Raw genomic sequence first — 26,809 nt, forward strand, 5'->3', positions numbered from 1 at the left:
TGTTGCAAGAATCGTTCCGGGATTTGCTGTCTCGTATCCAAGGAGCCATACGGCGACAGGACACCCAGCTCCGTAGAGCGATTCCACCCGAGGAATGTCTGCTGGTGACATTAAGGTACGTTCAAAATCTAAACCAATGACAGTCCCAATTTTGTTTATTCTGACATGTTTTTTTTGTGTTTTCCTCTTTTTTTTTTCTTTTTAACCACACCATAAAAAAAGTAGATTGTAATGTTGTTTTTTGTTTGTGTTTTTCTTCTAGATTTCTTGCCACAGGGGAGAGTTTATCTTCCCTCCACTTCCAATACTGGCTTAATAGTTGTGGACACCTGTCGGGCTTTATGAAATGTACTCCGTGAGGAGTTTATACGAGTACCCACCGTGGACATGTGGCGTGAAATTGCAGATAAATTTTTGAATGTGTGTGATTTCCCCAACTGTTTAGGGGCAGTGGATGGAAAGCACATCCGCATTATCAAACCTGCCAGAACCGGATCGGAGTTTTTCAACTACAAAAAATATTTTTCTGTAGTGCACATGGCAATAGCTAACGCGGACTGTCGCTTCATCGCCGTGGACATTGGAGCTTTTGGCCGTGGCAATGATTCCCAGACTTTCAAGAGCTCGGATATGGGCCGTCGTGTGTATGGCAACAATTTTAATTTTCCCCCTCCACAGCCTCTCCCCAACACTCAAGGCCCACCACTGCCATTTGTTATGGTTGGGGATGAGGCCTTCCAGATGTGTGAAAATCTACTGAAGCCATATTCCAGTCGGGACTTGGACCACACTAGAAGGATCTTCAACTACAGATTAACCAGGGCCCAGAGAACAGTAGAGTGTACCTTTGGCATTCTGGTTGCTAAATGGCGCATTCTTGCAACAGCCATAAATCTAAAAGTGGAAACAGTCGACGAAGTGGTCAAAGCCTGTGTGGTTCTTCACAATTACATAATTACTAAGGAGCGACCCCACATTGAACTGGATGAGCCAGTTGCACACCCACTGCCTGATTTTCAGCATCACCCGCTGCGGTCAACTGCAGCCGTTGGTCTCATGCGGGACCAATTTGCGGCCTATTTTGTTTCAGATATTGGACGGGTTTCATGGCAGGACACTGTTGTGTAAATGTCCTGTTGAAATTACATCTGTACCAGTAATAAACTTTAGTGTTGGTTGTGTTGACCGTGTCTCCTATCTTTTTCCTCTCCAAACAAAGGTTGCCCAAAAACGGGCAGTAGATATGTATGTAATATCATTTTTTGTAATCCAAAACCAGGAGTGGGTGATAGAGGCAGAGGTAATAGTTATTATTTTAATATCATAAGTGACCTCTTATTGTTGCACTCCCTATTTTGGTTTACAAATAATGGTATAAAACACTGGCCACATACTTCTAATAATGGCAACCATGTTGATTTATTGGTAAGCTTGTTGCGTCAAGACTGAGACAATCACTGTCACGCTATCTATACTCATCAAGTCAAGTGTCAGAAATAATAAATTCATGATAAACATATACAGGCTCATGAATTCACAATTTCTTACACCTGGGCAGGTGAGCATAGATATGTAGCGTGTGACAACCATTGTCACCTCAATTGGTGTGAAATAGATTAGGTATAAAGAAGAGAATATGGTGAATATACAAGGCAGTTATCAACTCAATAGGTCAGGTGTCCTAACTTATGAGTTTTTGGACACCTGACCTGTTCAGTAGAGGACTGAACTGGATTTCCACCATTTTCTCTTCGTACTGTCACACTAGGCATATACAAAAACAGAGTATGGAAATAAATGTTATATTTTTTGGGCCACCTCATATCTCTATACTAAAAACACACATATAGCTGCAGTCTTGTATTTTTAACTACTGGAGATATGTTATGGCCCAAAGAATACGTGTGTGGCGAAGTTTCTTGGTGCAGGGTGTGTATTGCCGGCGGCGATAGACACAATAAACCAAACATAATTGTGGCAAATTAAACTTTTTTTATTTAGTTAACAAATTCTAAAACTTATTTTTTGGTACCGCGACGGCTTGTACCGCGACGGCTTCGGATAGAGTGATGTAAACGGGGGGTGTGAAGGACTGAGGCCTGGCTAACCGTGGACCACGCAGAGGTGGTAGGAGAAGGGGCAATGAAACTGGAAGGGTCTGGAAGTTCGGGGATGGGGCTTGGCACATGAGAGGCTTGATACGCACTGGAAGGGTGAGACAAAACTGACAATACAGACAAATCGGTAGGTGATGGGGAGGAATACTAAGAGTTTTTTGTTTTGCTTTTTTCTGAGTTTTTGTTTGGGTTTGCCTGGTAGGGGGACGTCTTGGTGGGCTCATATGCTGTAGCGTGGTGGCGGTAGACACGTCAGGGTCCGGCTGTACTGTCTCACAGTCCATTGCGCTTGTCGATCGCTCGGCCACGCCAGAGTCCTGCTGCGTCGTAGTGGGGGGGGAACATAAAGCCCTGCCAGGGTGGTGCTGCATCGTGGTGGGGCCGGCCCGTTAAGCCATGCCGGGGTCCTGCTGCATCGGGGGGGTCCGATACGCCATGCCTGCGTCCTGCTGCATCGGGGGGGTCCTGCCCGGAAAGCCAGGCCTGGGTCCTGCTGAATCTGGGGGGGTCCTGCCCGGAAAGCCATGCCTGGGTCCTGCTGCATCGGGGTGGGTCCTGCCCGGAAAGCCATGCCTGGGTCCTGCTTCTTCGGGGGGGAGGGGGGGCGGTCCGAAAAGCCACGCCAGGGTCCTGCGGCATCGTGGTGTCGGTGGAGGAGGTCCAAGCCGGAGCAGCGGTTGTCATGGTGGTGGCGGTGGGATGTCCAACAGCACTCATCATGGTGTTGGCGCTGTAGTGGAGTCCACCTGTGGAAGGAATTGAGGTGGCCGTGCAGTGGTATGCAGCAGAGGTAGGAATGGAGGTTAATCGTGACAGTGACGGCACAGTTGGATATGCCGCCACTGTCTGCTGTAAATTGCGACTCTGCTGCATAGCCTGCACAAAAGCAGCATTGCAGGACTGCATCACACTGAGCTGGAGATCAGGGCTAAGGTATTCCGGCATGCCCTGCTCAATTTGGTTGAAAAAAATGATGAGCTGGCCTCTGGAGGTCGGCTTTAACTTGATCAAGGCTTTTGGTGATCTCCTGGATACGGCAATTCAAGAGGTTATGAGACACATCCATTCGGTCACCTAAAGCCTTGATTGCTTCGTGTAAAACCGAGCTCAAGTGCAAAAACTCGGCATGAGTGACCTGTCCGAATCCCTCTGTCGCTGCCGGGATGAGCCTGCAAAAAAGGGTGCAGTGGAAGAGGACTGCAAAAGGGGAAGACCTGATGGGCCAGCTCCCTGGTCTCCAGTTAGTGGGGAAGGCTCACCTGCTTCGCTGCTGGATGGCTGAGACGGGTCCGTGGCTGCCGGCTGAAGGACCGCTCCTGAACCTGGCGTGACAGTCGTGCTGTGTGTGCTGTGAAAAAAGGAAACAGAAAATTAATACCAAAAAATAACCAGACGCTAAATCCTGTGGGATTTGAAAATACATATTATGTCAATGCAATACAACCGAAAGCATGTGAGAAATACTTACGTTCTCTGGAGAAGGACCGGTCTTAAAAATGACAGCACACGATGGTATTTGTACGGTCTGATCCTTGCTCCTGAACCACTTGCAGCACAACTCTCTTCGCGAAGGTCCTTGGTGAAGCGGTCCTTCATGGAACGCCAACGTGTTCTTATTTTGTCCACTGTTAAATAAAAATAAAATATAATGATCAGTAAATGGACTTTTGGCCGTGCAAAGACAACAATGTGTGATGAAAGAATCTCCGAAGAGTTTCTTTCATCACACACAGTCAAGAGAGCACGGCCAAGGTCTCTGCTGCTTCACACTGCAGTGCAATACTTACCAAATGCATTACGGACCCGTGGCGGGGCATTGTCCCAGCCATCCCACAACGCTTGGGCCACCTCACTCTATAAATGGCGGAGCGTGCTGTTCATTGAATGCTGTGGATCCCAGCTGTCCCACAACGGAACTCGCTTCTGGACCAGGGTTATCAGGGGGTCGTTGTTGATACGGTCATCGTCCCGTCGTGAAGCCTAAAATTAAAAGAAAATCATTAAAGTTTGCTCAATCACATAAGGAAAAGAAAGATAACAGATGATGAGAGATGGCATGAATATGAAAGTCAACATACAAAAGGATTCCAGAAGAAAAATTTTAAGAAATTAAAGGGTAAAGAAAGGAAGATTCAAGAATAGTACAATGAGGACAGTCAGCCTTGTATATATACCCGCTGCCGTCTTCCCACCGGACCTTGACTCCGCTGCTCTGGCCCTGTCTGTGCCTCAGTAGAAGTGCTCTAAAAAAAAGGAAAAATCAAATTGTCACATGTGTCGATGTGACAGTGAATACTTACCAAGCTGACGAGGCAAATACTAACCTCACTGACATGCTCCACTTCCGACTGATGTGGCTGAAACTCCTCACCAGATGAAGACCCCAAAGGAGACATTCTGATGCATGTAGAAAAAAAGAAATGGAAGAAATTAGGACATGTAGAGCAAAAAATTTAAAAATAAAGGCATTGGTTAGGATATACTCACATTGACCTGGGTCTTGTCCTCCAAAATGCGGCCTGACAGTGTTTTGTCTTCTTGAGAGTCTGATGAGAAGTGTCTTGAAACTTCCCCCAAGCTCCCTTTTATCACCTTGATGCTAGGGGGTAGCTTATCAGTGTCTAGACATGCTTATCTTAATTGAAACACATGCGTTCAAAAACGCATGCAAACGCATGTACGTAAAAAACGCATGCGTTTCCATAGACTCCAATGCATTTTTTGAAGCAAAAAAACGCAAACGCATGTGTTTTTATGCGTAAAAAAACGCCTCTGAAAATTACTACATGTTGCATTTCTGCAAATAAACGCATGCAGGAAAAAAACGCATGCGTCGTAAAACGCGACCAAACGCGTTTAAAAAAACGCATGCGTTTTTAATGTTAAACATAGGGAAAAAAACGCATGCCTTTTTTTGCGTTACAAACGCTGCAGATCAAAACGCAAGTGTGAAACCAGCCTTAAGCAGACCATGAAAAATCGGTATGATTGCATGTTCAGGTATTAGCCATTTAGCAATTCTGGTATTAAAAATGCCTGATTGAATGCCTTCTTGAGCAATATCAGAAAGTTCCAATTTGAAGGAGGATGATGGATTATATGTAAGTATTTTATAAGTTCTTGAATCTTCCAATATAGTTTTAACCTTAAATTTGTAAAGTCCAATGTCCCATATCATTGTGGAACCTCCCTTATCTGACTGACGTACCACTATATTATTATTATTCTGTTTATCCTTTATGTCATTGTGTTGATTTATTGATAAGTTATTGTATAAATGAGACTGATTAGTTTCATCAGCCAGAATTTTCAAATCCCTTTCCACTAATGGCAGAAAAACATCCGAGGAAGGACCCCTCAATTGTAGTGGATAGTAAGAAGAATTCTGTGTAGAAATTCTGATGTCTTCATCATTGATCATGTTAGGGTCATAAGCATGATCCTGGAGGGAAGGTAAAATGCTAATGGCAATTTGTTTTTGAAAAGACAGAGGCATGGAGCTCATTGCTGAAGCTTGATGCTGGACTTCTGGCTGATTCTGTTGTTGATCCTCCATAAAAAAAATCCATAAAAAAGTCTCTTAACGGTTAATAACCTGGTGAATCTGTTAATGTCTTTGATGGTTTGGAAAGGGTTAAACTTTTTGCTAGGGATAAAATTAAGTCCTTTAGACAACAGGTCCATTTGTTCATGTGAAAGTATTATAGATGACCAAAGATAATAGAGAACTTTAATGTGTCAACTTTTTGTGCCTCGTTGGATATCGCTTCCTTTGGTGACTTGAACTTCCTTCGGCCTCCTCTCTAATATACATTGCGTTTTTTGTCATAATGAAAGATTTCCGATTTTCCTGTACATCTCTGGACATGGAGAGTGTAGAATTGCCCGTGTCATATTTGCAGCTGTTATGCTCAGACGAGGAAAAATAGACTGTGCTGTTTTGTTTTTGACCTCCCGGAAAATTACTGGTGTGATTTCTCAGGATAGATTTCTTGTGCATATCTTGAGAAGCAGTTTTCCTCCAGGTGTACACATGGTTGTTTTGTAATCCACAGCGTCTCTGGAAAACTTGTTTTTCTTGGTCTTAATTATATTTTCTTCTAATGCTTTAATGTTGCCTGAGATTTTTTTCATGGATAAATCAAAATCAGATGCAGTATTAATTTTATTTAGCTCCATATTGACCTTGTCTATCTCTTCTTTGAGATTATTGAGACGGAATTCCGCATATGAAACAATCAATTCCATTAGACTGAAGGAGCATTTGGCTAAAATGCTGTCCCATTTATCACAAAATTCTTCAGAAAAAATATATGTGGGGATCTTTTTTATTTGCAATATTCGCGGTATTATGTCCTTTTCAAAATATTTTTTAAGGAAACAAATTTAATCTGTCTCTGCCATTTTCCACTGGAGCCTCAGGTTCATGGAATACCTGGGCTAGTCTGGCTAATCTTGAATCTATTGAAGAAAACATGTGGTTTGTAGGCAGTAATCATGTACAAGCAGGGAATAAGGAGAGGACTGAGTTAAGCGGATTCTGAAGGACTCAACATTCCAAATGAACAAATGCAAATGCAAAAATAATAACTATCTTCCAAAAACATCAAATAGATAAATAAAGATAACGGAGCTCACCACTTCACAACAATGGGTAGGAGAGAGAGGTGTGGAGCTGCAGACGTTATCCAATGAAATGATGAGTGAGTTGAGTCCAGTGCAGCAAATGGGTCGGTGCTCCTTCCGCCTGTGAGCACGGCAAAGACAGAAAAAAAAAGGAGGAAAATAATTGGGCACTCCAACCCAAGAATAAAAGGAAAAGAACTTTATTTTGGCATGTCAAACCGGATTAAAAACATGAGAAACACTGATGCGTTTCTGGCGCCTCACTAGCACCCTTACTCATAGGATATAAAACAAACGACATGATATAGAATATATAAGAAATAAGAACCAATCACGATTGAATGTATAATTGCACAGATTAAGTATCAGCTGAAGTCAAGTGCAAGGAAAAATGGAAAAACACTTGCTTATTGCCATCTCTAATAGGATTAAAGACTTTCTCAAAGGCAAAGAAAACAAATTGGGAATTATCCCCATTATGAACATTAATGAAATGTGTCACAATTTGTTTTCTTTGCCTTTGAGAAAGTCTTTAATCCTGTTAGAGGTGGCAATAAAGGTACCTTCACACTCATTGACGCTGCAGCGATACCGACAACGATGTCGATCACTGCAGCGTCGCTGTTTGGTCGCTGGAGAGCTGTCACACAGACAGCTCTCCAGCGACCAACGATCCCGAAGTCCCCGGGTAACCAGGGTAAACATCGGGTTACTAAGCGCAGGGCCGCGCTTAGTAACCCGATGTTTACCCTGGTTACCAGCGTGAAAGTAAAAAAAACAAACACTACATACTTACCTACCGCTGTCTGTCCCCGGCGCTGTGCTTCTCTGCACTCCTCCTGCACTGGCTGTGAGCACAGCAGCCGGAAAGCAGAGCGGTGACGTCACCGCTCTGCTTTCCGGCTGACCGACGCTCACAGCCAGTGCAGGAAGAATGCAGAGAAGCACAGCGCCGGGGACAGACAGCGGTAGGTATGTATGTAGTGTTTGTTTTTTTTACTTTCACGCTGGTAACCAGGGTAAACATCGGGTTACTAAGCGCGGCCCTGCGCTTAGTAACCCGATGTTTACCCTGGTTATCAGTGAAGACATCGCTGGATCGGTGTCACACACGCCGATCCATTGATGTCTGCAGGGAGTCCAGCGACGAAATAAAGTTCTGGACTTTCCTCAGCAACCAACGATCTCCCAGCAGGGGCCTGATCGTTGGTCGCTGTCACACAGAACGATTTCCTTAACGATATCGTTGCTACGTCACAAAAAGCAACTATATCATTAACGATATCGTTATGTGTGAAGGTACCTTAAGAAAAAACTTTTAACCACCCAAAAAGCCTTTTGGATTTTAAAGTTGGATACGTGATATCCTAAAGGGATGAATTTAATGAATGATTTATTTTACGTTTATTGGTGTTTTTTCTATTTTTCCTTCCAATTGACTTCAGCTGAAACTTAATCTGTGCAATTATACATTCAATTGTGATTGGTTCTTGTTTCTTACATAATATATGTCATGTCGTTTGTTTTATATGCTATGAGTAAGGGCGCTAGCGATGCGCCTGAAACGCGTCAGGTGTTTCTCATGTTTTTTTATCTGGTTTGACATGCCGAAATAAAGTTTTTTCTTTTATTCTTGGGTTGGAGTGCCCAATTATTTTCCTCCTTTTTTCCCTGGTTTTGCCATGCTTTCCAGTGGAAGGAGCACCCATCCATTTGCTGCATTGGACTCAACTCACTCATCATTTCATTGGATAACGTTTGCAACTCCGCACCTCTCTTTCCTATATAGTACAGGTAATTTCCATTGCAGCAGTACCAAACAGTACCATTCTTTTTACAGGTACAACTAAGGCTACGTTCACATTTGCGGCTTTGGACGCAGCGTCGTGGACACAACGCACGAAAGACGCAAGTAGAACACAGGCATTTTTGACGCATGCATTCAACCCTTTTTTAATATATAGGGTCTTTTCAGTGTCTCTATTTTTAAAGTAAAGAACGCATGCGTCCTACAACGCACAACAACGCAAGTACTTGCGTCTTCTGCGTTGCCAATACACTTCAATCGAGGTTTTGAAGCTTCGACGACGCAAATACAACGCAAGTGCAACGCAAGCGTTTTTAAAAAATTTTGGATGCAGAAAAAATGCAACATGTTGCGTTTGCAACGCACTGCCAGGTGCGTCAAAACGACGCATGTGTCGCGAAACGCACCGAAACGCATGAAAACGAACGCACATGCGTCCCCAATGTTAAAGATAGGGAAGCATGACGTGTGCGTTGTTTTGCGGCGACGCCGCTGCGTCCAAAGCCGCAAATGTGAACGTAGCCTAAGAACAACCTGTACCAGAATGATGGGAAGAAGAAATTATGGCAAAGGCTTGGATTGGCTTTAGATCCAAAGCAGACTGCATCCTCTGTAAACCATGGAGGAGTTTGTATGATGGCATGGGCACTTATGGCTTCCAGTCACATCGAGTTATTAGTGTTTATTGATGATGCGACAGAAAACAGAAGCAGCCGGATGAATTCTGAAGTGTACAGGGTGACACTTTCAGCTCAGATTCAGCCAGAATGCAGCAAGGTTGATTGGAGGGAGCTTCACTGGACAGATGAACAATGACCCAAGACATACTGGGAAATCAATTCACAAGTTTTTTAAGGCAAACAAGTGGAATAGTCTGAAATGGCTGAGTCAATCACCAGATCTCAACCCTTTTCAACATGCATTTTGACAAAATGTATGACAGAAAGACCCATAAACAGGTAACAACTGAAGTCAGCAGCAGTAAAGACCTGGCAAAGCACCACAAAGGAGGAAGCCCAATGTTTGGTGAAGTCCATGGCTTCCAGACTTCAGGCCACAATTGCCTGCAAAGGATTCTATACAAAGTATTAAAAATAAACATTTTATTTATGGTAAACTTAATTCATCCAACTACTTTTGAGCCCCTGAAATGAAGAGGCTTCAAAGAAAAATGGCTGCAATTTCTAAACCTTTCACAGGATATTTTTGTTTAATCCCATTAATTAAACCTGAATTCTACTCTTCAATTGCATCTTTTGGAGGACTGCGGATTTTTCCACAGCGGATTTGGAAAAACCGCAGTGCAAAACCGCTGCATTTTTTCCTGTGGATTTATTGCGGTTTCTATTGCGGATTCCGCTGTGACTTTACACCTGCAGTTTTCTATTGGAGCAGGTGTAAAACCGCAGCAGAATCCGCACAAAGAATTGACATGGTGCGGAAAATAAACTGCTGCATTTCCGCGCGTTTTTTTCCGCAGCATGTGCACTGCGGATTTCATTTCCCATAGGTTAACATGGTACTGTAAACTCATGGGAAACCGCTGCGGATCTGCAGCAAAATCCGCAGCGTGTGCACATACCCTTAGGCCTTAGCTCCGACCAACACATCTCCAAATCCAGACCCTGAATGAGACACTCGGCCAAACCACCCAGATTAAAATCAGCACGGTAAAATAAATCCTGAAAAATAATGGCAGAATGGTATTTTTTCTTACCATTTCATCGCACTTGGAATTTTTTTTGCTTTTTAACATATCGTATATTGTGCATGGCTCATAAATACCCCCGATTGTGGGATTAAGTGTCTCTGATCTGGGTTCCTACAATGGGAGACCAGCTATAAATCATTCATGAGCTGCCAGTGTTAATCACCTGGCGCCTCTGCCTTCGTGTTTGTATTTCAATTAAGATGGGCTTCATAACAGATTGATTGATTAATTTACATTAGAAAACAATAGTAAAGCAGTAATTACAGATCCAAGTCCCCTAGGTAGAGTAATAGAAATATAAAATACAGTTAAAAATATTTCTACAAAATCTAAAATGAAAAAAAAAAGTATCAATCAAACCACTTTCACCCCCATTTTCTGATATGTAAATAAAAAAAGCATAACTGTTAGCTATTTCTGCAATAGTTTATTAGTTCTTTACATTTTTTCTTCAATTCTACCCCACTTAAATTTTTTCCCTTGATTTTTCAGTATATTTTATGATAAAATAAATAGTGTAATTAAAAACTACAAGTCATCCTTCAAAAACAAACTCTGACATGGCTATTTTGAAGATAAAAATAAAAGTATCATTTATGGATCTTGGAAGAAAAGGGGAAGAAATTAAGTGATTACCCTCAGAAATGGCTGCATCTCCACAGGGTAAAGTGAAAGCTTTCTATGAAGTGCACATAGATGTTGGGGCATGTGTTGAACTCATGGACTCCACAAACTTACAGAGAGTCTCTCAGGTCCCTCATTCCCTCCAATACAGCAGTATTCAGCTATATGTGGTTAAACTCCCTCCCTAACCAGCCCTGTGTAATGTAATTGTCACGCTGGGTGAAGGATAAGTAAGTGCACAGCAACTGGGAGAGGGAGCCCAAACACTAGGGAAGTGAGGAGTGGAGACCCCTAGGCAGATCTAAAATCACCCTGTCTGCCCTAATTGTACCTATATAAGTTATGCACCAATCGCTAAGGAACCTAATCCTTGCCAGACCCGAATAATAGGCCCTGGTTAGGGGGGGATGAGGTCTCACTAGCCAGTCACCACTACAACTAAAGACAAAGAGGGTAGACAAATGAGGGGAACAGTTAGCTAGAGAAGACAACTGAGATGTCACGCCAGCAATCTTCCAAGAGTCTTCAGAGAAGGAACTAACCAACTGTTAATACATTCAGCAAAACAGAGACAAGTAAAAGCTAACACCAGCATCATGCTGCAGCATTTGAATGTATTTAAACCTACATCATATATGCATAATTAGAAGCAGAAGGTGGAGGTAACTGTTGGGTCCTAGAGGAAGAAGAATACCCCTCCATAACAGAGATGCAAAAATCAAGAAGGTGCTTGAGTTAATCGCAAAGACCTTATAAAGCTGGATCCAGGATGACTGTCTGTCACACCTGACACACCTGTGAAAAGTAATTCAGTTAAAATAGCATTTATATTCTCCCCTCTTCCTATGCTAATGATGACTTTGACTAGTTGATGGGGTGTTAGTTCCCCAGACTAGTCAGCCCTCTTTCCATGTTATCACGTCCCAGTGGGTGTGATAACATAATTTGCATGAGTGGCGTGCTCTGCGCATGACCGGAAGCTATTGTCTAAACTTCTGGACATGAGCAGTGCACTCCTCTAAAGCTGGGAAGCATACACCCTAATCCAGAGACCCAGTGATGCTGCCGGAATGAGCAGCACACATGCGCTAGATTTGCATAAGCGGCGCTTGTGCAAATGATGTTATCATGCCCATGGAGGGCTGACTAGTCTGGGGAACTAACGCCTCATTGACTAGTTAAAGCTCTCGTTATCATAGGAAAGTGGAGGTTATAAATGCTTTTTTTAAGCAGTTATTTAACTGAATTATGTTATACAGGGCTGGATAAGCAGGGAGTTTAATCACATATAGCTGAATGCTGCTGGATTTGAGTGCATGGGAGACCTGATAGGTTCCCTTTAATCCTGTAACAATTATTCTTTTAATGTTGAACTGCCTTTAAATATTCTCAAGAAAGTATATTAAACTGTATGCAAAAATTGCCCCACAATATCATGAGCAATAACTATTAATAAGAGAGCTAATTCAATTTGAATGGCACCTTACCAATTTAAGTTGACATAGTGTATGATGCATGTAAAGCACTGACATTCTGTTAATAAAAAAGCTTTCTGTAGCTAAAAAGTAAATGTGAAAACAAAGGCATAGACAAGATTTTAGCACAGGCATTAATCTCCACATAGGTAATGGCCTTATTCCTACTTTGAATTATATTTAATTGCTAACTGTAAAAAAAATGTTATCGTTGCAAAATAGTAGATGCTAAAAAAATTAATGATAAAACATTGAATTTCTGATACGCATTATTTTCTTTTTCAAGTGCCTCTTCTGCTAATGTGATCCCTAAAAGGGGCAGAGTGTGACTGACATCCATTATCACAAGCTGAAATCTAATGTTACCCCCAATCTTTACAAGCCATGGTAAATAACAATAGTGGAATCAAAGTGGTCAGTCGAATGTATAATGGATGTTCCCTCAGGCATCACATCATTATGACCCTATTGCAATAATAGGGTGATTAGTTACAGGTTTACCACATATACAAAAAAGGTTGCACTCTATTGTGCTAAAGCATGTCAGTTAGTGATGCGCGAGTGTACTCTTTGCTTGGGTTTTCCCTGAGCACGCTCGGGTGACCTCCGAGTATTTATGACTGGAGTGTCATGCAGCTGCAGTGCAGTACAGCGCAACCTTCACCAGGGGGAGTTTTATAGGGACGCGTGACTGCACACTCTGAGCAGCTGAACAGATGCCACCTAGTGGCAAGAGAGTGGTCAGAAAAGCTGAGTCAGGGCACAAGAAAACAAGTCAGTACAAAAAGGATTAAAACAGAAAGGATAGTCAGGACATAGCAAGAGAACAGTAAACCAGGGCAAGCAAAATACGGTACAATAGGGACAAATCAAATGCAACATGTATTAATTTTAGAGGCGTCTATTTGCCGCCAGGAAATGCATGCGTTCGATTGTGCAAGGTTTGCAACAAAAAAACCCATTGCTGTCTATGTAAACGCATGCGTTTTTAAGCACATGCGTTTGGTTGCGATTTTGAACGCATGCGTTTCAATTGAGAAAAAGATGTCTAGACACTGATAAGCCACCCCCCACCATCAAGGTGATAAAAGGGAGGATGTGGACAGTTGCAGGTCACTTCTCACCAGACTCTGAAGCAGACGAGACACAGACAGGGCTACATCTTGGAGGAACAAGACCCTGAACAATGTGAGTATATCCTAGCCAATGCCTTTATTTTCTATTTTCTGTCTCTACATGTCCTAATTTCTGCCATTTCTTTCTTTCTACATGCATCAGAATGTCTTCTTCGGATTCTTCATCTGGTGAGGAGTTTCGGCCAGGACAGTCGGAAGTGGAGCATGTCAGTGAGGTGAGTATTTGCCTCGTCAGATTGGTAAGTATTCACTGTCACATCGACACATGTGACAATTTGATTTTTCCTTTTTTTAGAGCTCTTCTACTGCAGCAGAGACAGGGCAGGAGCAGCGGAGTCAAGGTCCGGTGGAAAGACGGCAGCGGGTACGTATACAAGGCTGACTGTCCTCAGTGTAATATTCTTGAATCTTCCTTTCTTTCCACTCGTATTTCTTAGCTTTTTTTCTTCTGGAATCCTCTTGTATGTTGACTTTCCTATTCATGCCATTTCTCAGCATCTTTTTTCTTTCTTTTCCTTATGTAATTGAGCAAACTTTAATGACTTTTTTTAATTTTTAGGTTTCACAACGGGACGATGATCTGATAGAGTTTCTCTCATCACACACAGTTGTGTGAGCACGGCAAAAAGTCCATTTTTTTACCATAATGTTTTTTTTTTAACAGTGGGCAAACTCAAAACATGTTGGCGTTCGATGAAGGACCGCTTCAACAAGGACCTGTGTTGTGAATTCCGCTCTTGGGCTCCCTCCGGTGGTTGTAAGTGGCACTTTTGTGAGTTCTGCTCCTGGGCTCCCTCCGGTGGTTTTAAGTGGAATGGCTGCTCCTTGGATTTAGTAGTCTGCAGCTGCTTCCACTAATTGTCTTTCTGCTCGGCTTTTATTCCTGGCTCTTCCCTTCAGCCAGTGCCACTTGTCAATGTTTCCTGGCTGGATTCACATCTCTGCTTGGATTTCACTGGTTTCCTGACCAGTTCAGCAAAGATAAGTCCTGGCTTTGCTCATTTCAGTCCACATGTTGGGGACTTATTGTTCTGTGCATTCTATATTTTGTCCAGCTTGTCAGTATGGATTTTTTTTGTTAGCTGGAAGCTCTGGGAAGCAGATTTACCCTCCACACCTTTAGTCAGGTGTGGAGATCTTTGTAAACTCTGTGTGGATTGTTTTGTAGTTTTTATACTGACCGCACAGTATCCTTTCCTGTCCTGTCTATCTAGCTAGACTGGCCTCCTATGCTAAAATCTGATTTCATTTCTGCGTATGTTATTTTCCCCTCCTCTCACCGTCAATATTTGTGTGGGGCTATCTTTCCTTTGGGGATTTTCTCTGAGGCAAGATAGGTTTCCTGTTTCCATCTTTAGGGGAAGTTAGATCTTAGGCTGTGCCGAGGGGTCTAGGGAGTGACAGGTACCCCCCACGGCTATTTTTAGTTGCGCTGCTAGGTTCAGGGTTTGCGGTCAGTACAGTTACCACCTCCTTCAGAGCTTGTCCCATGTTGTTCCTAAACCACCAGATCATAACAGACCTGCGTCAAGAGAGTTCCCAGTGGTTCAGGAGCAAGGATCAGATGCTACAAATACCATCGCGTTCTGTCATTTTTAAGACCGGTCCTTGCCCAGAGAGCGTAAGTATTTATCACGTGCATTAGGTTGTATTATATTGCCATAATCTGTATTTTTAAATTCCACAGGATTTTGCGTCTGGTAAATTTTTGACAATAATTTTATTTTTCCTTTTTTCACAACACATACAGCACGACTGTCGGCCCAGGTTCTGGAGCGGTCCTTCATCTGACAGCCACGGACCCGTCCCAGCCATCCAGCAGCGCAGCAGCAAGTGGGCCTTCCACACTAACTGGAGACCAGGGAGCTGGTCCCTCAGGTCTTCCCCTTTCGCAGTCCTCTTCCACTGCCCCCTTTTTATTGGGCTCATCCCGGCAGCGGCAGAGGGCTTCAGACAGGTCACTCATGCCTGAGTTTTTGCACTTGAGCTCGGTTTTACATGACGCAATCAAGGCTTTGGGTGACCGAATGGATGTTACACATAACCTCTGAAATGCACGTATCCAGGAGGTCAGCAAAAGCCTTGATCAAGTGAAAGCCAACCTCCAGAGACCAGCACATCATTATTTAATCAAATTGAGCAGGGCATGTTGGAACACCTTACTCCTGATCTCCAGCTGAGTGTCATGCAGGTCTGCAATGCTGGTTACATGTAGGCTATGCAGCAGAGTCGGTATTTCCAGCAGACAGTGTGGGCATATCCACCTGTGCCTTCACTGTCACGATGGTACTCAATGCCGACCTCTGCTGCATCCCACTGCACGGCCACCTCAATTCCTTCCACAGCTGGACACCACTACAGCACCACCATGCCGAGTGCAGTTGGACATCCCACCGCCATCACCATGACATCCGCTGCTCCTGCTTGGACCTCCTCCACTAACACCACGATGCAGCAGGACCCTGGCATGGCCTTCTGTACCGCCACCTCCACGATGCAGCAGAACCCTGGTATGGCCTTCCGTACCGCTATCTCCATGATGCAGCAGGACCCTGGCATGGCCTTCCGTACCGCCACCACCACGATGCAGCAGGACCCTGGCATGGCCTTCCATACCGCCACCTCCACGATGCAGCAGGACCCTGGCATGGCCTTCCGCTCTACAAGCGCTATGGACTCTGGCATGGTTGCATGCTCTACGAGCACTATGGACTCTGGCATGGCTGCACGCTCTACGAGCACTATGGACTCTGGCATGGCTGCACGCTCTACGAGCACTATGGACTCCGGCATGGCTGCACGATCTACGAGCACTATGGACTCTGACACAGTGCAGCCGGACCCTGACAGGTCACCCGCCACCACGCCACGCCATATGAGCCCACCAAGACCTCCCCCAACCAGGCAAACAAAAAAAACAGAAAAAAACAGAGGACTCTTAGCATTCCTTCCCCTTCACCTACCAATATGTCTGTAATGTCAGGTTTGTCTCACCCTTCCAGTGCGTCTCAAGCCTCTCATGTGTCAAGCCCCATCCCCGAACTTCCAGACCCTTCTAGTTTCATTGCCCCATTTCCTGCCACCTCTGCGTTGTCCACGGTTAGCCAGGCCTCAGTTTTTCACCCCCCCCCGTTTACATCACTCTACCCCAAGCTGGTGCAGTAAAAAATAATTTTTTGAGTTGATAACAAAATAAAAAAGTTTGATTTGCCACAATTATGTTTGGTTTATTGTGTCTTCTGCCGCCGGCAACACACACCGTGCGCCAAGAAACGTTGCCACACACTTACTTTTTGGGCCACATCATATCTCTAGTAGTTAAAAATAAAAAGACTGTAGCTTTGTGTGTCTTTAGTATACAGATATGAGGTGGGCCAAAAAATATTACATGTATCTCCATAATCTCTTTTTGTCTGTGCCTAGTGTGGCAGTCTGAAGAGAAAATGGTGGAAATACAGTGCAGACCTCTACTGAACAGGTCAGGTGTCAAAAAACTCATTAGTTATGACACCTGACCTGTTGAGTAGATAACTGCCTTGTATAACCACCATTTTCTCTTCTTCATACATAATCTATTACACACAAATTGAGGGGACAATGGTGGTCACACGCTACCTATCTATGCTCACCTGCACAGGTGTCAGAAATAGTGAATTCATGAGCCTGTATATGTTTATCATGAATTCATTATTTCTGACACCTGACTTGATGACTATAGATAGTGTGACAGTGATTGTCTCTTCAGTTTGTGTCCAATGGATACAGGAGAAGAGAATCATGACACAATGACGTCAACAAGCTTACCAATAAAGCAACATGGCTGCCATTACTAGCAGTATGTGGCCAGTGTTTTATATCAGTATTTGTAAGCCAAAACAAGGAGTGGAACAATAGAGGTAAATTATGATATTAACATAATAACTAGCACCTCTGCCTTTATCACCCACTCCTGGTTTTGGATTACAAAAACTGATATTAAATACAGATCAAATGCTGCCAGTGTTAGGACAACCTTGGTTTGGAGAGGAAAAAGATAGGAGAGACGGTCAACACAACCAAAACTAAAGTTTATTAATGAGAAATATTATTATCATTGTAGAAAATTACTGGTACAGATATAATTTCAACAGGACATTTACACAACATTGTCCTGCCATGACACACGTCCAATATCTGAATCAAAAAAGGCAGCAAATTGGTCCCGCACGAGACCAACGGCTGCAGTTGACCGCAGCGGGTGATACTGGATATTGGCCAGTGGGTATGTAACTGGTTCATCCAGTTCAATGTTGGGTTGTTCCTTAGACATTACATAATTGTGCAGAACCACACAGGCTTTGACCACCTCGTCGACTGTTTCCACTTTTAGATTTTTATGTTGCAAGAATGCGCCATTTAGCGACCAGAATGTAAAAGGTACACTCTACTGTTCTTCGGGCCCTGGTCAGTGTGTGTACATACATTTCTGATACATTCACTGATACAGGTATGGTGTTCCCCTGGGGCTGAGCACTAATTTTACAATATGTGTACTGGAAACAAGGGTACACTATAGATCGAGACACAGGTTTAGAGAGACGACAGAGACACAGAGAGCAGTAAGCTGCCATCATGGCAGTCTATTCTTCCTTACATTATATTATTCAGTTATCTGCTGCAGTGTTTTGCCAAGTGGCTTGCAATATGATCCCATACTTAACACAGAAATATTTAGGTTTCCTTTCTTTTTGTTAATGAGGTATGAAGCATTTGTGAATACGGCCATATCCCGACCATGCTAAATGAATAAATACAACTTCTGTTACCAAGTACTTTGGAAGTCTCTACCCATAAAATGTGCTCAGAGCCTGTAGCTGTGTCTAGCAAGCATCTGCAAAGCATTAGAACTCACAGCAACACTTCCCGTCTCAGATTCCTGTCCTTTTGTCCAGTAAGTAAGTAGTCGCTGCTTGTCTCGTTTTCTTTCAGGCTTTTGGAATTAATTGTGTTTGTTACTTGAAGTTTCTGAAAATGTTGCCTTCATAGGTCCAAGCAGTGTCTCTTTGTCTCCCATTAACCTATGGTTGTTGTCCGGATCACATGTTTCATGATCTGGGTTTCTGAACTAATAACATGGCAGCATGCCGAAATCATTTTCCACTGCGGATCTGGGAACTCGTAGCTCAGTGTAAGAAGGGGATTATGTGCTGGACTCCGACACTACAGTTTGTGTTATGTTTCTTAGTGAACTGAACTTTTTCTTCACTCTTAATGGGAACGTCAATGTGATTAGAGTAAAGGTCTCTGGAATGAGACTTGTGGCGATAAGCAGAGAATTGGGTCATGTTGTTCAGACGTTCGATTTGCAGAACAATAAATGTTATTCATGATAATAATGCTATTCATGGGATAGAGCAGAATATCAGAGTTCACAATGAGAACAGGCAGTCGCGCATTTACCAATGTGTTTGTAGGTGCTGAGATATGGGCTCCTTTCTCTCACTTCACATTCACTGAGTGGAACAAAAATGTGTAGAAAAGCCCCTGACACTTAGAAAGCGCATACCCAAAAATGGGAAATTAAAGTCTTTCATTTTTATGTATCGTATATTTTTTTATTTTTTTCTAAAATTGCTTAGTGCACAGAATAGAGCAAATCCACAGCATGAAATGTAGAGGCGAGCAGGTCCCCTGAGTGCAGCCTCCTATGTGTGCTTTACCGGCAGAAGTCGAGGCACGTAGCCCAGTTTCCTGCTGACACTATGTGGTGACTCTATTTTGCAGACCCCATTATATGTTGTCCTGGTGGCACAGTGCTGGCCTCCATGTAACTTGATGATCTAGTGTTCTGTTCACATCTTGTGACCAGTGATTTGCTTCCATATTTGATCCATTGCTTTCATTTGCCGGTTTGTTGTCCATGTCAGTTATCCACACAGCATGAGATATCTTTCATTTTGTATCTGTTGATTGTTTCATTAAAAGTGGGGACTGATTTGTCCCAAGGTGGTCTCTACCACTCCTCTGGAACGGACTCTTTAGTTGTGCTATCAAAGCAATATAAAGGGGTTGGCCTCTTTATTTTACCAAATGTGTTGGAGACATAACTCTGTAGCACTCATATTTCGTATGAGTTCTCCTCCTGCACTTGTAAGTGTAGCATTCCTCACTGCTCTCCTGTCCTCCTCCATAACCATAGAGGAGCATGTCGCCACCAGCCAAATCCATCTGGACTCCAGAGATAAAAAATACATTACACAGGAAAGCGGTTTCTCAATTGGAGGAGGCTGATGGACAGGATTGGTAGCATGCTCCTCCATCAGCAGCCATTTTGTGGACAGGTGAGGTATGACTAAAGCAGCTCTAACAAGTGCAGGAGGAGAACCTGTTATGCCTATATATTGATAAGTGACACAAAATCATGTCACCAATATATTTGTGGTAAATAAAATAAAGTGGTCACCCCCTTATAAATTTGAGGTTAAAAACCATGTAAAGCTCTCTATGGGATAAGTGCTGGTGGCTGACCGCTAGGATCCCCACTAATCCTGATAATGAAAATCTCAAAGGGTTTTGTATGAATGAAGAGGAAGTGAGCAACTGTGACTACAGTTAATAATAATATTTTTTTTTATAAAGCACCAACAAACTTTGCAGCACTTTACAAATACACAGGGACATGTACCTACAATAAAAACAATACTAAGTAACACATAGTTCAATTACAGGTGGCGTGAGGGTCCTGCTCACAAGATTACAATATATAAGGAAATAAGGGGGACACAATAGCTAGAAAGTGCTTGTTACGTATTGTCCAGCCATCTCTATAAAGAGAGCATTTCAATTAATACTGCATGATACGGACATCAGACAGTACCTGTATAAGGGTGTGGCAACAGATGAGTAGGAGGGACCAGAATCTGAGGAAAATTTAGAAATAGGGAACAGGAGGAAGGTAGATTAGTGAATAGAGGTGATAGGCTTATCAAAAGAGATGTATTTTGAGAGCATGCTAAAAAATGTGAGGGCAGGTATTAGTTGTATGGTCTGGGGTAGTGCATTCCAGAAAACTGGTGCAGCAAGAGAGAAGTCTTGGAGGTGGAAGCAAATTTCGGATTATGGAGGATGTCAGACAGTCCTTGGTTTCTCTTGCTTAGAGAGGGAAGATAAGACTCCGCCTACAGTCCCGCCCCAGAGCACGAGAATCTCATTAGCTGCAAACTTCTAAAACTAATTACACAAGAACTACAAGACAGATTTCTTCTCCCCAGGCATAATTTTAATCAGTTTAACACTGCAAACCTGAAAGTGTCTTTAGGTTACTTAGCAAAATCCTGCTGACAGGTTCCCTTGCCTTCTTTCCTGAGCAGTGTACTCCAGAGTATTGAGTAGTTCTGATTACTCAGGCAATGTGTTCAGAGTAGTGCACAAGTTTTATTTATTTTTTTGTTTAAAGTTGTGAACTTCATAAAGACATCTGGCAATCAGGACTATAAAAGAGTCGGACCGGGCTAAATTTAGAAACATATGTTTCAAACATGACATTTTGATGCTGTGAGACGATTTCATTTATCTCTATATCTCTGAATATATAAGATTTGCATTATTCTTAGTTATGTCTGTCCTATCACTTTTTTTTTATTTTGCTAATTTTTTCATCTCTTGTGCAAGTAAGACCCTTTCCCTGTTTGGGCTCAGAATTGTGTACATGTATTCACAGGTGTTAGCAAAATATCAAAATGTTTCCTCTCTATGTTTCTTATATGGCCTTTGTTGAGGAAGATATACTGTACAAGACACGAGAAATAATAAATCCCAGATATTGCTAAATTATACTAAATGGCTCAGTTACATTGTTTGGTGTCATGGGCCTCATTTTCTGTGTATAGAAAATAGTTTTAGACAAAGAAATTTTGTTTTGCACCCCTCCATCCCTTATCTCTTATCTGGACATATACCCCTGCATTACTTAGGCTCCCTAACAGTGGATTTCACTAGATGTATTTGGGTTTAATGCCAAATATTTCCTGGTCTTTATGACTATGCCGCCTATTCTTTCTTTTCACGCCCTAGATATCAGATTGTCTGACACAGTCAATATATAGAGAATAGTTGGAATCATGAATATTTAAGTTTGCTGAGATAACAAATCCACTCTCCCGTCACTGCAATCTAAATGCAGTTTTCCCTCTGTGACACAATAGAGATACAGTAACTTCAATAAATTTACAAAGATTCAGATGTAAAGGGTTAATCTGCAAGAGAAGGACATAGCTGCTTCTAAAGGTTTAATCTCAGTCTCTCACTACATACTGTATAAAGCCACAGCACACTAAGAAGAAGCAGTGACAAGATTGCAGTGATGTGTCTAGCCTTACCCCATGCAACTCCATAACACACAGGAATCTGTATTAAAGAGAGTCTGTTACCCCCAAAATGGTAACTAAACCACTCATACAGTCATGTAGGGGATTAGCCCCTTTAAAAATCACACCTGTAGTATAGCTTATAGTGGTTTAGTTGGCAAAAAAAAATATTACCCCCCCCCCACACACACACACATGGACATGGCAACCGAGCTATCATAGTGTTACTGCCAGCTGTCATTGATGGCTTTTATCTGCTGTACATTACTGAGCGGCGGCCTAAGACAGGAGCCTTCGAGGGGCCAGCCAGGGGAGGACATATCATTGGTGCAGCCTGTGCAGCCACTCGGGGGCCCACGAAGGCAGGGGGCTCATTACCACCTCTAAAACAAGTGGAGTTGTGCACTATGACGAGCTGTTGGACTGCAAAGGGCCGATATACTGTTCTTGCACAGGGACCCTTCTCTGTGCCAACTAGTGGAGCCAGCTGTTATGCACCTCATCATGCAGTTGAGCTCACATAGTGTAAATACCAGATGTCATTACTGGCTCTTGTTCGCAGTATAGTAGTGGCAGCAACTGCAGGCAGGGGTCATCAATTAGTGCTGGAGATTCTGAACCTCCACATGGACACTGTTGCTGCGCTCACATAGCGTCACTCCCAGCTCTCATCTCTGGCTCCTGTCTGCGGCCATTGCACGGTACTGTACTGCAGAAAGGAGCCATCCATGAGAGTCAGCACTGTGTACAGGTAGTTCAGGCAGCACTCACACAATATGTGTGTCAATCAAGATATGACAGCCCTCAGTATGCAAAATGAAGGGGCATAACAATGCAATGACCTCTTGACTTTGACAAGGGTGCAGCACCAGCCCTCATTTGCATATGAAGTAAGTAATTATTTTAAGCCAACTAACCTGCTAAAAGCATTATTACATTTATGATTTTACAAGGGCTACATCTCCTACATACCTATATAATTGTTTAGTTTTCATTTTGCAGGAGACAGACTCACTTTAATGAGTCAGAGTTATTATCACTAATTTTGACAGAATTTTTTTCATTTTTCTAATATACACTGCTCAAAAAAATAAAGGGAACACTTAAACAACTAGATATAACTCCAAGTAAATCAAACTTCTGTGAGATCAAACTGTCCACTTAGGAAGCAACACTGTTTGACAATCAATTTCACATACTGTTGTGCAAATAGAATAGACAACAGATGAAAAATATTGGCAATTATCAAGACACACTCAATAAAGGAGTGGTTCTGCAGGTAGGGACCACAGACCACATCTCAATACCAATGCTTTCTGGCTGATGTTTTGGTCACTTTTGAATGTTGGTTGTCCTTTCACACTCGTGGTAGCATGAGATGGACTCTACAACCCACCCAAGTGGCTCAGGTAGTGTAGCTCATCCAGGATGGCACATCAATGCGAGCTGTGGCAAGAAGGTTTGCTGTGTCTGTCAGCGTAGTGTCCAGAGGCTGTAGGCGCTACCAGGAGACAGACCAGTTCACCAGGAGATGTGAAAGAGGCCATAGGAGGGCAACAACCAAGCAGCAGGACCACTACCTCAGCCTTTGTGCAAGGAGGAACATGAGGTGCACTGCCAGAGCCCTGCAAAATGACCTCCAGCAGGCCACAAATGTGCATGTATCTGCAAAAATGGTTAGAAACCGACTCTGAGGATGGTCTGAGTGCCCGACGTCCACAGATGGGGGTTGTGCTCACAGCCCAACACCGTGCAGGACGCTTGGCATTTGCCACAGAACGCCAGGATTGGCAAATTCGCCACTGGTGCCCTGTGCTCTTCACAGATGAAAGCAGGTTCATGTGGGATTTTATTGCTCCCTTTATTTTTTTGAGCAGTGTATAATGGAGAAAAAAAATAATACTTTGTTTTCCTTTCGCATCATGAAGCTATGAAATTTTCCAAGAGGTAATAGGTTCTCTTTATGGGTAATCCCGAAAGAAAGGAGTGTAAACACAGGTCTAGTATATGAAAATGTAAGATGTACAGGGTTATTCACAAGAAGATATACTGGTTGTGTGCAGAGTTTAAAGAGGGTTATTGCTATTATCTTCCCGAAGCAGTCAATTTTCATTTTTTCCTCTCCTTTTCCAAAGAGCCATAACATTTTAAATGTTTCTATTCACAAAACAATGTGAGGGCTTGTCTCTTTGTGGGATGAATTGTTATAATTCACTGAAAAGCAAAAAAAATCATCCAAGATGCTGATACAGTTGCAAGTGCAATGCCACCAGGGTGTGTGTGTGTGTGTGTGTGTGTGTGGGGGGGGGGGGGGGGGGGGGTGTCATTGCGGTCGCGTGGCCTGGTGCCATTGGCAGTATGCTGGGCCATTTTTAGGCAAAGTGGGGCCCTGGGTAATAATTGAAAATGGGGCCCCAAATGCTAATATATTGCACCATCACACAGAAACATTTTGGTTGTATTTACATGTGCTGATTTCAGGCTGCTAAACGAATGTGATCAACAATATTGAAGTTGTTCGACGCATGTTTTCCGGCCTCTTTACACCAGCTGAGGAAGAATGCTGGAGACTGAACGATCATTAGTAGATCAATTTATCCACATATAGTATCATTTTATCAGCAGCATATCTGCAGTTTTCACCGTGCAATGTTCTGATGAGAATAATGATTTTTGTTCCTGCATAAACAATTCAATCACTTAATGAATAGGCAGCATTTTGCTGGTTTAGCATAACACACTCCTCATAGTCCTCCATATGGTATAATACACTCCCCATAGTCCTCCCTATAGTATAATACGCTTCCCATAGTCCTCTATAATGGTATAATACACTCCCTATAGTCCTCCATATGGTATACTACACTCCTCATAGCCCTCCATGTTGTACAATGCACTCCCCATAGTATAATGCACCCCATAATCATCCATATATTAAAATACACTCCTCAGTCCCCATATAGTATATTACACTCCTTATAGTCCTCCGTGTAGTACAATGCACTCCACATAGCATAATGCACCCCATAGTCCTCCATATAGTATAATACACTTCCCATAGTCCTCAATAATGGTATAATACACTCCCCATAGTCCTCCATATAGTATAATACACTCCCCTTAGTCCTCCATATAGTATAATACACTTCCCACAGTCCTCCATAATGGTTTAAAACACTCCCCATAGTCCTCAATATGATATAATACACTCCCCACAGTCCTCCATATAGTATAATACACTTCCCATAGTCCTCCATATAGTATAATACACTTCCCATAGTCCTCCATATAGTATAATACACTTCCATAGTCCTCCATATGATATAATACACTCCCCATTGTCCTCCATATCGTAAAATACACTCCCTATATTCCTCCATCTATATATATAATTGCCTAAGGGTTTTTCCGTCTGTCTGTCTGTCTGTCTGTCTGTCTGTCCTGGAAATCCCGGCTCTCTGATTGGTCGAGGCCGCCAGGCCTCGACCAATCAGAGACCGGCACAGCATCGACGTAGAAATCCCGCGTCTCTGATTGGTCGAGGCCGCCAGGCCTCGACCAATCAGCAACGGGCACAGCGACGATGATGTCATAAAGGACATAGATATCCCACGTTTGATTGGTCGAGGCCGCCAGGCCTCGACCAATCAGCAACGGGCACAGTATCGACGTAGATGTCATAATGGTTGCCATGGCGACGATGATGTCCTAAAGGTTGCCTCGACCAATCAGCGACGGGCACAGTCTGCCGCGAATTCTGGAATCATCATTGTCCATATACTACGGGGACATGCATATTCTAGAATACCCGATGCGTTAGAATCGGGCCACAATCTAGTCTATATATATAATTGTCTAAGGGTTTTTCCGTCTGTCTGTCTGTCTGTCTTTCTGTCTGTCTGTCTGTCCTGGAAATCCAGCGTCTCTGATTGGTCGAGGCCGCCAGGCCTCGACCAATCAGCAACGGGCACAGCGACGATGATGTCATAAAGGACGTAGACATCCCGCCTCTCTGATTGGTCGAGGCCGCCAGGCCTCGACCAATCAGCAACGGGCACAGCGACGATGTCATAAAGGACGTAGAAATCCCACGTTTCTGATTCAGCGACGGGCACAGTATCGGCGTAGATGTCATAATGGTTGCCATGGCGACGATGTCATAAAGGTTGCCTCGACCAATAAGCGACGGGCACAGTCTGCCGCGAATTCTGGAATCATCATTGTCCATATACTACGGTGACATGCATATTCTAGAATACCCGATGTGTTAGAATCGGGCCACAATCTAGTATATATATAATTGTCTAAGGGTTTTTCCATCTGTCTGTCTTTCTTTCTGTCTGTCTGTCTTTCTGTCTGTCTGTCTTTCTGTCTGTCTGTCTGTCTGTCCTAGAAATCCAGCGTCTCTGATTGGTCGAGGCCACCAGGCCTCGACCAATCAGAGACCGTCACAGCATCGACGTAGAAATCCCGCGTCTCTGATTGGTCGAGGCCGCCAGGCCTCGACCAATCAGCAACGGGCACAGCGACGATGATGTCATAAAGGACGTAGACATACCGCGTCTCTGATTGGTCGAGGCCGCCAGGCCTCGACCAATCAGCAACGGGCACAGTGACGATGTCATAAAGGACGTAGAAATCCCACGTTTCTGATTCAGCGACGGGCACAGTATCGACGTAGATGTCATAATGGTTGCCATGGCGATGATGATGTCATAAAGGTTGCCTCGACCAATCAGCGATGGGCACAGTCTGCCGTGAATTCTGGAATCATCATTGTCCATATACTACGGTGACATGCATATTCTAGAATACCCGATGTGTTAGAATCGGGCCACAATCTAGTATGGTATAATACACTTCCCATAGTCCTCTATATGGTATAATACACTCCCTATGGTCCTCCATATAGTAAAATACACCCCCATAGTCCTCCATGCAGTACAATGAACTCCTCATAGTATAATG

At 43.3% G+C, this 26,809-nt stretch overlaps 1 protein-coding gene across 18 annotated transcripts in view; it reads left to right on the forward strand.

Annotated features, from left to right (window-relative positions):
- GULP1 (GULP PTB domain containing engulfment adaptor 1) overlaps positions 1–26,809 on the forward strand; it is a 1,948,673-nt gene that overhangs the window by 688,980 nt on the left and 1,232,884 nt on the right. For 4 of the 18 annotated variants that reach the window (XM_069733771.1, XM_069733777.1, XM_069733780.1 and 1 more), the window contains exon 1: positions 18,374–18,426. The exons of 13 other annotated variants lie outside the window; for them this stretch is intronic. The gene's annotated coding sequence lies outside the window, so the exon portion shown is untranslated. Of the gene's footprint in view, positions 1–18,373; positions 18,431–26,809 lie in introns of those variants that run through there. One more of the 18 variants, XM_069733772.1, reaches the window with a different exon arrangement.

Source organism: Ranitomeya imitator, chromosome 7 (assembly GCF_032444005.1).
Source record: "Ranitomeya imitator isolate aRanImi1 chromosome 7, aRanImi1.pri, whole genome shotgun sequence".
Classification (NCBI taxonomy): Eukaryota; Metazoa; Chordata; class Amphibia; order Anura; family Dendrobatidae; genus Ranitomeya; species Ranitomeya imitator.